The following is a 14781-nucleotide window of genomic DNA, read 5'->3' on the forward strand; positions in this document are numbered from 1 at the left end:
ACGCTGTGGGACAAAGACGAGATGAGATGTGGTGAGAAGAAGAGAGATGTGGCTGTACATAACAGCACCCAAATAATAATAAAAAAACTAAGAATCTAATGAGTTCTGATCCCAAACGTATCCATGTGCAATTGTGATGATATAAGATGACCATAAATGCACTGGGATTCGATACAACACTGCCAGAGGAGACACCGGGAACAAGCACAGTCGGATTCGGACGTGCCCAGTGTGAAAACCGAGACAAGTTTCAATTGGTTTGGTTTGGACTATGCAGAAAATAAGCAGGTCTGTAAAGTCACAACATGTCATGTCTCAATTCTCAGAGAAATTCCTCATTAGGCTGGAATTAATAAATAAAAAAAATGATTCTGCTAATCTGCCCAACACAAATGATTAGACTTTCAACAAGTTTTGATCCAAAGAAATCTACTCTAAGATGGGTGCCAAGCAAACCAGAACAAGTCGGTGTCACTACTCCGAGAACATATAATATTCCATGAATATTCAAGGAACCCCAAGGTGATGTCTAAAGACCTACAGCCTGCTTTTGCACTGGTTAATGACTAGTCACTGCTCATGACGGCACTTTCAGAAGTAAGGAACTACTCTACTACAAGGACTGTTTATTTGATTAATTCTGCGATTATTACTTATTTATCTATAATTGTGTCATGATTAGTTTCATGATCCCAGCATGTACACATGGCTTTACTTTGCTCGTTCCTATGTGCAGGTATCCATTTTCTGGATCACAATGTTTTTGCCCTGGCCCTTGTTTTTTATGATCTTTCTCTTGCACCCTATTCTTTCAATTAATGGGTAAAGCAAATATTTTCAAATGATTTCTAAAAAAATGTTTTACCAAGCTTAACTGTTTAGTGCAATCTTTTTAAGCAAAATAACAAACGTTAACATGGCAGATCTCAGGATATGTGCTGGTGGATGGATGGATGGATGGATGGATGGATGGATAGATAGATAGATAGATAGATAGATAGATAGATAGATAGATAGATAGATAGATAGATAGATCTGTATATGTATCTGTATCTATTTTTAAAGCTTGGTTACATTTCTGATGCCACAAATCCAGGCAGAACTACACAAAGGTTCACAGCCTTTCATCGCCATTGCTGCTTTTGTGAACTTTCCACCTCTGAGAAACATGAGATTACGACCGCTTTCTCCATCAACACCTCTACTGAAACTGACACTCTCCTCGATCTGATAGCGCACTTTTCTGTAGATGGCGGTGAATGGCCGGTGATTAGGCGAGCACCAGCTGCTGAGTGCCAGAGTTTTCTCTACATTTTGCTGGCAGCCATGTGAGTGCGGTGTGCTGTAGTGCTTCTGTGAATAGACAACACAGCCAATGGCCTTGGGGCACACATGCGCATTTTGTTAATATCAGTGCTTTTGAAATCATGTGGTGTATCTGAGCCTGCTGTTAACAGGTTTTCATGGGCACATCTGCTTAATGGTAACAAACAAAAAAAAAAAAAAGAAAAGAAAAGACTGCTGGGAGCTGCAAAATGGCATGGTTACAAACCATGATCCACACATTAATATTATCTACAGTGTGTAATAATAGAAGCAAAGTATTGATTACTGTCCTACCATAAAGACCTACTGAAATATATATATATATAGACACTGTAGATACTGTAGACTTGTGTGGATATGAAGCTGACATCACACATGTCCAAACAGTATTCTCTTTGAGAATGACTTACTACGGCAGGTCAAATCTAACAAATGTCCCATGTCTTAATCATAAATCTGGGTTACATGCTCTCCATGGCCTGACCTCTAATGCCCGTGAACCCCACAGAATAATTAGCTAACCTTTGCAACTGCACAGTTAAGCATTTAAACATTTTCTATGTAGTTGGAAAGCATACATACTAGAATTAAAACCTGTTCCTGCATGACAGTGTACCTGTGCGCAAAGCAAGCTCCATGATGTGTTAACACACATGATGTGTGAAGTTTGGAGTGGAAGAGCTTCTGTCTAACACCGAACCCTGACTCGGATGAACTGGAACGTCGACTGCACCCCAGAACTTCTTACCCGTGACACAATAATGCTCTTGTGTGTGAATAAACAATGGTTAAGACTCTGTGTTGTTGATTGGAAAATTGGGGTTCAAGCTTCCACTGTCTGACAATTGAACAAGGCCCTTTTCCCTAACCCTCATAGCTGCCCCTGTGCTTGGACTCCAACCTCCTCAGTTAGGATATGCAAAGAAAATAATTCCTCTGTGGTGTATTGTGTATATGTGGCGATAATAAAGGCTTCTATGTGCCAATTTCATTCATTCATTCAAATCCCCACATCCATGCTTTAAATTCTAGTGGAAAGCAATCCCAGAAAAGTGAAGGTTAGAATAACAGCCAAAATCCTAAATCTGGATTAAGATGTTCATAAGGGTGTGATGACACCTATGTGAGAATGCTGTTTGTGGACTACAGCTCAGCATTTAACACTATAGTGCCTGCCACACTTGTTGCGAAGCTCCAGACTCTGGGACTAAACAGATCTCTGTGCAGTTGGATTCTGGACTTCCTGACAGGCAGGAGTCAGGTGGTAAGAATGGGCAGCAACACTTCCTCCCCACTGATCCTCAATACTGGTGCTCCTCGTGCAAACTGCCAGCCACATTGTTGGAGGTGAGCTTCCCTCCCTCCAGGATATCTACACAAGACGGTGTATAAGAAAGGCCCGGAGGATCATCAGTGTCTCCAGCCACCCGTCCATCAGACTACTCTCTCTGCTCCCCTCAGGAAGACGTCTCCACAGCATCCGATCCCGCACCAGTCGACTGAGGGATAGCTTTTTCCCTCAGGCTATCAGACTAATTAACAGTCACAACTAACACACCCTACAGCATACTTTCATAATATGGTATGCCACACACTGCACCTTAACTTCGGACTATCCACACTGGACTATACATTCACAATGCACTAGACACACTGGACTATACACACACACTGCATTTAATGCCATAATCCATCTGTTACCACTAGATACTATCCGATGCACATCCATGTCACTTCTGTACCTGTACAATCTGTTTTGCACCTTATAGTATTTTATATATTTTATATATAATATTTTTACATATATTTACACATATACATATATAAGTACATACTGCATATAATGTGTAGTGCTACTGTAAGGATGCCCAATAGTACACTGTGTGTACTGACACGTATGAGCATATTGCACATGTTCATTTGCTGATTCCATTATCTGTTTGTTAATTGTACATATTGTACACACATTGTACCGGCTATATGTATGAGCATACTGCACATTTCACCTGTGGATTTCATTGTTTGTTAATTGTACATATTGTACACACATATTGCACTAACTATATATATGAGCAAATTGCACATGTTCACATGTCAACTCATTATCTATATCTTTACCTGTATATCTGTATAACTGTTCTGCAATTTCTGGAGTTTGCTCCTAAGAATTTCACTCACCAAGGCACATGTGCTGCGGTGATGTGACAATAAAAGTGACTTGACTTGATCAGGAGTTCAGTGAAAGTCTATACATATAATATATATAAATTATCATTATGCTTGTTTGAATTCATTTACTTTACATTTACGCCATTTGCCAGATGCCCTTATTCGGAAAAACTTTCACAATTGCACATTATGGGCCTTGTACAGGGGCCCAGCAGTGGTAGCTTGGTGGATTTGAACTCACAACCTTCTGTTTGGTAATCAAATGCCTTACCCACTAAGCTACCACATCCCCTCTTTTTTAACCTTTCATATCTGAGCAGACTGGGTCTCATTCATCAAACCATCTACAAACAAATTTGGTCACAAATTTGCATTCCTGCATGATACACCAACTACAAACTGGGCTTGTGGTGGGGAAACTGCTTAACATGATCGCTAGCCCTCTTCCGCATACATTATACTCTCAATCAGCCACGTTACCCAGCAGTGTTTACCTGAAGTTAACATGCTAGAAGGAAAGAAATCTTTAGTTTTAGAATGGTGAATCTGGCACACTTCTCTCTTTTTATCTGTGTTGGATCTCTGTGCTGGTGAAAAGAGCAAACTTTCCTGCACCATATGGACAGACAGTCGAGTGTGTTGGTGCCACACAATTCAGCTCAACACCTACACACCCTGTCTGTCTCTCCGTGTCTTTCTCACTCACTGTCTGAACACTTTCCAATATCGGGAATGGAGAAACATTCCTCTAATAGATATTATTATATCCTTGTATGTATTTCACTGAAAAGTGTTTAGACTAAAGCAGATCCTGTGAGTCTCTCGCCTTCATTCTTTGTGTGTGTGTGTGTGTGTGTGCGTGTGTGCGTGGGTGGTGACAGGTGCACCGAGTGTGTGTTAAAGGTTAAAGCAAAATTCCGACTATAAAAAAGGTAAACACACACCGCAAAAAGGACACACACATCCTTCTAATACTCGAACAGTTTTACTCATGACCTCATATTTCCTTTAAAATAAATTAAATAAATGAATATATAAATAAAATCGGCCCCTCCCAATACCATCATTACTGCTTTACCTTCTGTGCTGAGAAATACAGAGTGAAAAAGATATAGTGAGAACTGGATAGAGTGTAAAAATGAATAGAGAGTGCCAAGTTTCATTGGAGATGAGATGATTCAGTGTATTGTAGCTATGCCAGAGCAGAGAGATAGACCAGGAGAAAGAGAGAGAGAGAGAGAGAGAGAGAGAGAGAGAGGATGAGGGGGTTGGGGGAGTAGGTAACAAGTGCCAGGTTTAATTGCCGTTAAGCATGCACAGTGTGTGTGCATTAGATCGACCTCCCCCGCATCGTGCGTGCTATTTATTATTTAATGGCGTCTTTAATTATGAAAAGGCGGACCGGCCTCCTGCAAAGGTGACAAGAGCTAGACAAGGCACATGGTCACCTTTCACCCCTCACCACCCTGTTTACATCTGACCTCCACACCGTCAAACACACTGTCCAAACATCAGATTTTTATTATTGCTGGTAACAAATATATTAAAGGGGATTATTTTGTACTTTTATGAATCAGGAATAAAAGCAAACCAGCGTTCATGAGAAAATTGCACAGAGTGGTTTGAGGAAATGTCTTTTCTTTCTAACTCAGGTCTGTAGTTTCATGTATCCCATCACTGTAATCTACACAGAGGGTAATATTTTACATCCCACTCCTCTGACCATCCGTAATACATCAGCAGTGATTAAGGAGGTGAAATATAGTTGTGGGAGTAATTTATGAAAACAAGTGTATTATTTATTATCAAACTTTTTAAAAAAAAAAAAACAACAAAAAACAAAACTTTAGATCCATGCTCACGTTTGGATTCTGAGGAAGCATGGTATGATCCCATGGCATTACAGATTAGCTCTGTGTGTGTGTGTGTGTGTGTGTGTGTGTGTGTGTTTTCTCTACACCGTTCTCATTATACCAACAATAAAACCCTGTGATATAATCCATTGCTCAACCTTAATAGTTTCACTGTCAAGCTATTAGTAGATAGTCATTAAAAGGGACAGATTTGGCATTGGTTTAAAAAAAAAAAAAAAAAAAAAAGGTATGAATATGACAAAGAGAAATATGGAGCTAGAGTTGGCTTGGTGAGTAATTCTGGCTACTGCATGCTTATTCTTAATAACAAAACACCATCTGGAAATGGGAGCGAGAATGTAATATTCTGACGAGATTGTCTCTCCAATCAAAAGTGAAGGAAGGACCAAGTGTTTTGATTTCCGGTGCCGCAGCATAGCAGCTTCGTATGTTGAGCTTAGAACAAAAAGGATTCTTGGCAAGAATCACATTCAGAGTTACCAGAGGTTAGAAACTGTTTTTTTTTGTTTTGTATTGTTTATCCGATATCGCTTGTAATTTTAACTGCTTACATTGATTGAACTGATTTCAGAATAGCAACAGCTATTTTCTATTTTCTAACCACAAAATTTTTTTTTAACTCCATTTATTTATTTATATAACACATTCTTATATAATTAATTAATTATTTCACTCCATATAGTTTCTGTATGATTGTGGATGTGAATTAAAAAATACAACTAAATGTTAAAGCTGTTGTTCTAAAGGGATTTATTTTGTCTCAATGCAAAGAAATTTAATTGTGCATTAGATTAAGATTTTTTCGATGATCTCATTAGAATAGCGCTAATGCACGGTGAAACGGATTAAGAGCCAAACCCACGACACGAGAGCTCATTAGTGACCGAGACACAGTGTTTGGCTAATTGCACAGTGCTTCGTGTTGAGTAAAAATATTGTTGAAAATCTGAAGAACTCTAATTTATCCTGCCAGAAAATGCACATTATCCCATTCAGTGTTTTAGAAGACTTGATCACACCTTCACTTGGAGCTAGAGTTCAAATCCAACAATGAAGCCGTGACTGAATTTAGCGTTATCCGAACGACACACAATTCGATCCCTAATACACAACTATCTGTGCGATGCAACCTAACATACATTTACATGCATAATAAAGTGCCGTGAAATATTTGAGTGTATTTATGAGGCCACTCTCAGGCCCCAGTTCAACACAATTCAATTAGAAAAGTGAAACAGCCTGCTGTTGCTCCTCGCAGACTCCGCTTTGTAGTGTAGTTGTATCCTCAGTGCTTGCAGAGAAACACAAGAGCACACCCACACACTTAAACCCCAAACACACATACACACTTAAGTGCACACTCCCACAAAGACACCCACACATGTACATATCTACTGCTGAAGAACTGTAAAGCTTCACTTGATCAGCTCTGATTACCGCAGTGACTGCAGCTCAGGCCAAATTCCACTCAATCCCGTATGCTTCGATTCAATTCCACTGACTTCCCCTGCTTATAATTCTTTTGATGAAGCTTAACAATAACAGATAAGAGGTAACAGTATATGACTAATCATGCACTAATACCTGCAATAATATTTACTTTAACATGAACTTTTTATGGGTTCATGCTTGGAATGATCATTAGTTCATGTTTAAGTTTTAATTCAGATTTCAGTGCATGATTATTTATTTACTGCTATTATACATTTTTCACAGAATTTTTTTCTCCCACCGAGACCAAGAATTCAGTAGTTTGGTCAAATATACTGTAAAAGCTGTTATTCGAATCTGAGCTGAACTCAGAGGTCAGGGCCCGTATACAGTACATGATCCTAGTGACGTAATTCTAAGAAAACTCTTAGAAATGTGGGTGTTTTCCCCTGAAAAAAAATAAAGAGAAGATCCTAGAAAAGATAAAAGTTATTCATGAAGCATCTTAACCCTTAAAAGAGCTCTTAAGGTCAAAAAGTGTTAGGAGTAGAGATGAGGACTTTTAAGATGCTTAAGAGTCTCTTTAGCAGAGGAGAAAATGACCTAAAGGTAAAGAGGGAGAAGAAATGTATTGTTAATCATGATAGTGACTTAATAAAATGCTACAGATTAGATCGTGTAGGGATTATTTTCATATTAGAGATAACATCTCTGGCACAGCACAGAAATGACATATATATTTATATATAGACATTTCTGCGCTGTCAGAGATGTTTATATTTACATTTTCATTACATTTATTATATTTGTAACATACATATGTTAGCACATCTCTAATATGGTTGGTAATGAACGTAATCACTACACGATATAGACTCAAATATCTTAACATAGAGACAAAGTGATGGCTTACAATAGATCAGATTAGATAAAAAAGAAAAGATAAAAGTTGTTGTATTTTCCTTGCTCAGTGTTGCTCTGAGATTGGTCCTGCCTGAATCACTCCTATTTAGAGTTTTAAGATGAATTAGGAGCTCTCTGAGAACATTTTTTATGAATACAGGCTCAGGTGTTCACTTCCTCCAGAACTGCTTGTTGGATTGGTTCTTGTTTCCCATTTCAAATTTTAGAACCCATTTATTTGCTAATAGATTCATTATATCAGGTAAAAGGATTTTGTAACGTGTTCATGGTGATAGGTGCCATGTTATCAATCTTCTAGGTCGTCTGTGGATGAGAAATTCAATTTCAATTTTTATTTAATTCCATTTATTTGTATAGGACTTTAAACAATTGATATTATCTCCAAGCAGCTTTACAGAAGTATAGAAAGAGAATCAAAATTGTAAAGTTTAAAATGAAATTACTACAGTATTCATCTTTAACTTTTATCCCTCATGAGCAAGTGGCAACGGTGGCAAAGAAAGAAGAAACATGAGGAAGAAACCTTGAGACTTAGAAGGTAACCTCATCCTCATTTGGGTGAGAAATTAAAAGATTTTAATGGCTTAGTTGGTTTATTTTATGTCTTATGTTCGCACCTCCACGGTTTGGGGTTTAATTCTTGTCTCTATCCTGTATGCCTCGGTACTCCATTTTCCTCCAAAACTTAAAACTCTACAGTAACTTTGAAAAATTAAGCTATTATGGATTATAGTTTCCAAGAGAGTGATTGGGCAATAAGCACAATAAGCACAATATCCAGAGCTAGCAATTACAATTAGCAGAGCATAACAACAATTTCATCATCAAGCAGTTGATCAAAAATCCTAAGACATTTAAACTGGAACAGATATGACAGTAAGAAGTAAGAATGAGACCTCAGTAATAAGCATCATTGCAAATCTATCAGCTGCTACAGAAACAAAGTGGTATGTATTACGACAGCTAGCTTTTAGCATTCAGATAATGTGTACAATTAGAGTCATTTTCATGCTTGCTAACATAGCTAGGCTTAGCTTATGTTTTTACACACTTCCCGTTTGCCTTATGATAATGAATAAGTATTTAAGTGTAAATAACTACAACCAGTATACTTTCATGTTTCTTTAAACTTAAACTTAAATGAATTTTAAGATGTACCTCACACTTTACCAAAGCACTGAGATGAGAAATTGAACTTTTCCTTGAGTAAATTTAGGCGTCCCTAAATCTAAATGTCCCTGACTGAACACAGTGTTAATTGGGGTGGACAAATGATCAGAGACCTGTCTGGCTGTCTCCAGTGAATCTAAACAGCCACCTTGACTGATAAATGAGACACAGCCGAGTGTCCCGTGTGACTTCTGAGTCCTTGGAAAGTCCTTGATCTACAAAAGACCCCCCTCACGCAAAGACACGCACATACAGAGCCAGATTGATAGGCGCTATGTGTAATATAATTATCCCAGGTCCTCGTTAAAAGGAGGCCAACGTTAAGGCGGAGGATATTTCGGTGTCACTGTCTCCGTCTGAACACTTTAACACCAGCAACAACGAGGACAGGTGTACGTGAGAGACACTAACGCAACACACACATGACTCACATGAGCGGTGAGACTCGGCGCAAGCATGACTCGGGTCAAATTTTGGTAACTTGTTGAATTTTCATAGAAGGATTTAAACATGTGCAATGTGGTAGTAATACTATAATGTTTTACGGAGATTTTTGCTTTTCAAGATAAAACTTTTATGTTCTATTGGCAGACCATTTTCTTCTTTCTAGAAATACTTAAAATAAGCAGGAGTATCAGCCCATAGAACACAGCAGTTTCAAGTGTTTTAATATAATTTTCTAACTTTTTATTTAATTCTCGATAAAACGAACTATAGTCATGATACATATAGTAATATTTGCTGTGTCGAAGTCATAGAAATGAAAGAAAACTATTAATCAGCCCAAAAACTAATTTCCATTTGCTCCTTGCTAAAGCCAATAGTAAATACATGAGCATCCTGTTGCTGACATTCCAGCTAAATAGTCTGAATAGTCTAAATAGTCTAAACAAACTGAACCTGATAAATACGGTATGTTAAATTAAACTGTCGGTCATCGAACGAATTTCCATCATCGGACGATTAAATAGGATGTCTGGTGTGAGGAAGATCACTGTAATATGTACGTTAGATGACCAGTTGGAACAGTCATATCAGGTCTTTAATCATGGCGGTCATCAGCATGGCTGAAGGTGAGCTTGAATCTGACAGCAAACCGAGTAATCTGATAATACGTCTTCGCTAGTATTTAACTTTGGACGGCTCTGAGCATCTGCACGGTGAGGTAACTTTGTGATACTATTATCACTGTTACAGTCTAAAGAGTCATGCCGCGTTCACAATTAGCAGTTCTTTTTAATTCTTTTGAGTCTGGTTCCTCTCAAGGTTTCTTCCTCATGTCATCACAGGGAGTCGTCACTGTCTGAGACTGGATTGCATATTAGTGATCTGAAATAGTGATAAAGCTAATGAAAAAAAAAAAAGAAATAATGCTGCTCTAGTATCAAATGTTAAAGATGCTATACAAATAAAATCTCTCTTATTGAGCCTGGCTTAACTCCAGTGTTTCACTGTAATGACACTCTGTGTCCTAAACATCATTGTAAATTACACATGCGTCTGAGTTTATTCAGCATACAGAAGCTGAGACACGCCTGAAGCCACAAGCTAATGGTTTTCGATATGAAACCCCTCCAGAACCCACCTTAGGATGAAGAACAGACGCACAAATGTATCCATCATTATTGAAATCTAAAGAGACACCTGGAGCAAAGGAGCATGGGACATAACTCTAGTACAGGAAGGATAAATGAAATGTCGCCTTACTGTGCTGTCAGGCTGAGGCTGATGCTGTGGCGAATGTGTAGTAGACTCGTTGTTTATTCGGTTCATTTGAATTCTTACATAAGCCAGATCTGCTTTGCATCCAGTTCACTCAGCTTGCACTTACATGTATTCACTCACATTGAAGCGCAATTATACAAACACGATATTGTGTGCGTTTGTGCTTTGACAGAGATAGAGAGAAACACAGAGAGAGATTGAGACAGGAAGAGAGTGAAAGAGGAAGACCTGCTGTCCTCCTGTCATATATCCCCTCAGCGTATGGCGAGTTTCCCAGCACAGCGTGCACTCTTCGTACTTTTATCGTGACGTGTTCTGGCTCTGGCTTCGTTCCTGTCTTCACCCCGTCTTATTTCCTGATTGTTGTTCACCTGTTCTCTGTCTAGATCTTGAAAAGTTTGGCTATTTATGCTCTCCTTTTCCTCGTTCTTGTCAAATTATACTGCCGCACTTGTCAACCTTGTTTTCTTTGCCCATATGAATCTGATTATGGATAATGAAGTTGCCTTCATGTTTGTGATAATGATGATGTTTACTGGTTTTACCCTCAATAAATGAATGAAGGCTCTAAGCTTTTAATCCACTCACGTTACAACCCCGTGGGGAAGATGCCCTTATTCTCGCTCAGAAAGCATGGAGTTTAAGTTAAAGTGACTATTAGCCTTTTAGTGATGATAGATTGTCTATTCACGTCTTTTTGTGTCTTTGTTCCATGTGATGTTTTATCATGTATTTAAGTCTAAGCCAGAATTCCCCAGTGCTTTAATTTCTAGTTCTGTAGTTCTTGGTTTTAACTCTCTTTTGTTATCCTGAGCACTGTATAAACACTGACTGATTAAACACTGTACATTATGTGTAATAGAACACTGAACTCTATAGCTAATAGAACACTTAACACTGTGACTGATAAAACACTGTGCACTGTGAATAACCACTAAACAGTGTGACTAATAGGACACTGAACACTGTGACTGATTAAACACTGAACAGTGTGACTAATAGGACACTGAACACTGTGACTGATTAAACACTGAAGTGTGACTAATAGGACACTGAACACTGTGACTGATTAAACACTGAAGTGTGACTAATAGGACACTGAACACTGTGACTGATTAAACACTGAACAGTGTGACTAATATTACACTGAACACTGTGACTGATTAAACACTGAACAGTGTGACTAATAGAACACTTAACACTGTGACTGATAAAACACTGTGCACTGTGAATAACCACTAAAAAGTGTGACTAATAGGACACTGAACACTGTGACTGATTAAACACTGAAGTGTGACTAATAGGACACTGAACACTGTGACTGATTAAACACTGAACAGTGTGACTAATAGGACACTGAACACTGTGACTGATTAAACACTGAAGTGTGACTAATAGGACACTGAACACTCTGACTGATTAAACACTGAACACTGTGACTAATAGAACACTGAACACTGTGACTGATTAAACACTGAACAGTGTGACTAATAGGACACTGAACACTGTGACTGATTAAACACTGAACACTGACTGATCAAACACTGAACACTGTGACTAATAGAACACTGAACACTGTGACTAATAGAACACTGAACACTGAATGATGAAACACTGAAAAGCGTGACTAATAGAGCACTGAACACTGTGACTGATTAAACACTGAACGCTGTGACCGATTAAACACTAAACACTGATTGATCGAGCACTGAACACTGTGACTGAGAGAACCAGAGGCACGAAGAGTGAAACCTAACTACTGCGACTATCAAAACCACAACTATAGTGAATGACAACAATACTGATGTTACTCTGAGAGACAGAGAGTGAGACGGGTGTAATGTGTGAGATGTGATGTTGAGAGTCATTTGTTCTCAGCGAGCGAGAGAGAATAGAAAAATGAGTGCTGTTTGATTTTGCCCTTTAATGCCGGTGGTAATGGTCGTTATGCAAGTAAGGAGAGGCTGCCTACGCAGTGCGAATAAATATAGCAGGATACGCACTGAGCAGAGAGAGGGGTCAGAGAGTCAGCGGCAATACACAGCTGTTCTGAATTCACACCCATGCACGCACATACACACACACACACTCATACACTCTGCTTTAGCACTGCCTACAGCTAAGCACACTTCAGGTGTCCTACGCTTGTACACTGTACACTAACATGAACTCTTTAAACTTCATCAGCTATCTGTGTAAGACATCAGACACAAACGATTTATTTATGTAATAGATGAAGTGAAAGATCCGTGTCTAAAAAAGTGTTACTTCTGAGAAACTGGAAGCCACGCCCTCTTTCCTGGAACTGACACACACAGAGACCATGTCATCTTCATGATTACTGAGACCAGTGCACTGAGGACACAGTAATATGACGCTGGTTGGTCCAGCTATACAGTATGTAAGCAATAAAATCGTGACGGAAGAAAATACTCAGCAAGGAGTGTATTATTTGTCTTATACCACAGCAATTAGAATTTGAATATATTAATTAACACGTCATCACTTACGGTACCGTATTCACGCACTTCCGGTGACGTGACGTTCACTGTTTTGCGCTGAATCTGACGCTAAAGCTGCTTTGAGACAATGTGAATTGTGAAAAGCGCTATACAAATAAAGATTATTAAATTGAGTTTAGAGCATTAGCACGGGGTTAAGCTCTGTTTGAAAAGCCTTGTAAAGTGAGATAGCGGGAGTTATTGCACACACAGTTCTCTAAATTATTCATGCATTCTAGCAAGTAAAATAATAATGCAATTCTTTAAACAATGTAAACGTTGTGTGCAAACCATACAGTTAGAGTCTGATATCAGCTTCAGTACGTGCATCAGTGTAAACGTGAGAGATAAATGATAAAGCTTTGAAAAAAACAGCTCATTCATCTCTCTTTCTTATCTTTCATAAGACACAATACACAGAGCGCTACACAGAGAATACCTCGGCTACACGACCTCAGCTGGAAGACTTGTTGACACTGGAGACTCCTTCCATGAGTGCAATGTAAACATCTCAGACTGAAAGCATGACAGTATCAACAATGATATGTTTTTTCGATGCTAACTAACACCATGTGTTCTAAATGAGGTTATAGCAAACAGGATGTAGATCGTCCACGTCCAGTTTCCTGTGAATGAGTTGTTGCTATAGAAACAATAATGTATCTTATATTATTACCTATCATTTGATTACAGTCAGTGCTGCTGTCAGAGTTGCTGTTATAGAAAATGAACCAAGTATAAAGTTCTATTCTATGCACTATTTTCATATTATTTTTATATATACACAGTATATGTGATTATTCATCTCTCCATCTTGTCCTGGTCTCTCTGTTTTTTCCTCTGTCTTTCTATTCCTGTCTTTTTCATCTCTCTTCTGTCTGTTTGTGTCTCTTTATATGCACTGAATAAATTATGTGAATGTCAGAGTTACAGTCTGTGTGGAAACAACCAGAAACACTGATGCCGTAGGTGAAGTTCTCCTCTGTGTGTGTGTGTGTGTGTGTATGTGTGTGTGTGTGTGTGTGTCAGCTCCACAGCAGCGAGAAGATGAGGCTTTTTCTCTACACGACCCTTGGCCGTACCTGACCACCCACACACACTCACACACACAAGCAAGTACACACTCTCACACACAAGCTCACACACACAAGCAAGTACGCACTCACACAAAAGCACACAAACACACACACAAGCAAGTACACACTCAAACAAAAGCACACAAACTTACACACACAAGCATATACAAACTCACAAACAAAAACATATATAAACTCACACAAAATCACACAAACTCACAGAGGCATATATACACTCACACACAAACATGTACAGTACACACACACACACAAACACACACATATATGCAGTATGTGCACATACTCACTCACTCACTCTCTCTCTCTCTCTCTCAATCTCTCTTTCTCACACACACACGCACACAGAGGCATATACACACTCACACAAGCATGTACACACAAACACACACACAGGAATATACACAAACACACATACAGTGCAGGACTCCAGGAGGTGTGAAAGAGCAGAGAAACGAAAAAGCGAGAGAAAGAAACAGAAATGGAACAGTGAACAAAACTAAGAGACAAAAATAGAAAATAAATATGGCCAATAAAATAATTGCAGACGGAAGAGAGAGACAGAGT

General features: G+C 38.7%; 1 protein-coding gene across 2 annotated transcripts in view; it reads right to left on the reverse strand.

Annotated features, from left to right (window-relative positions):
* Window positions 1-14781, reverse strand: part of prkcbb (protein kinase C, beta b) — an 84851-nt gene that overhangs the window by 59804 nt on the left and 10266 nt on the right. The gene's annotated exons all lie outside the window — the stretch shown is intronic.

This window comes from Tachysurus vachellii, chromosome 18, assembly GCF_030014155.1.
Source record: "Tachysurus vachellii isolate PV-2020 chromosome 18, HZAU_Pvac_v1, whole genome shotgun sequence".
Taxonomy (NCBI): domain Eukaryota; kingdom Metazoa; phylum Chordata; class Actinopteri; order Siluriformes; family Bagridae; genus Tachysurus; species Tachysurus vachellii.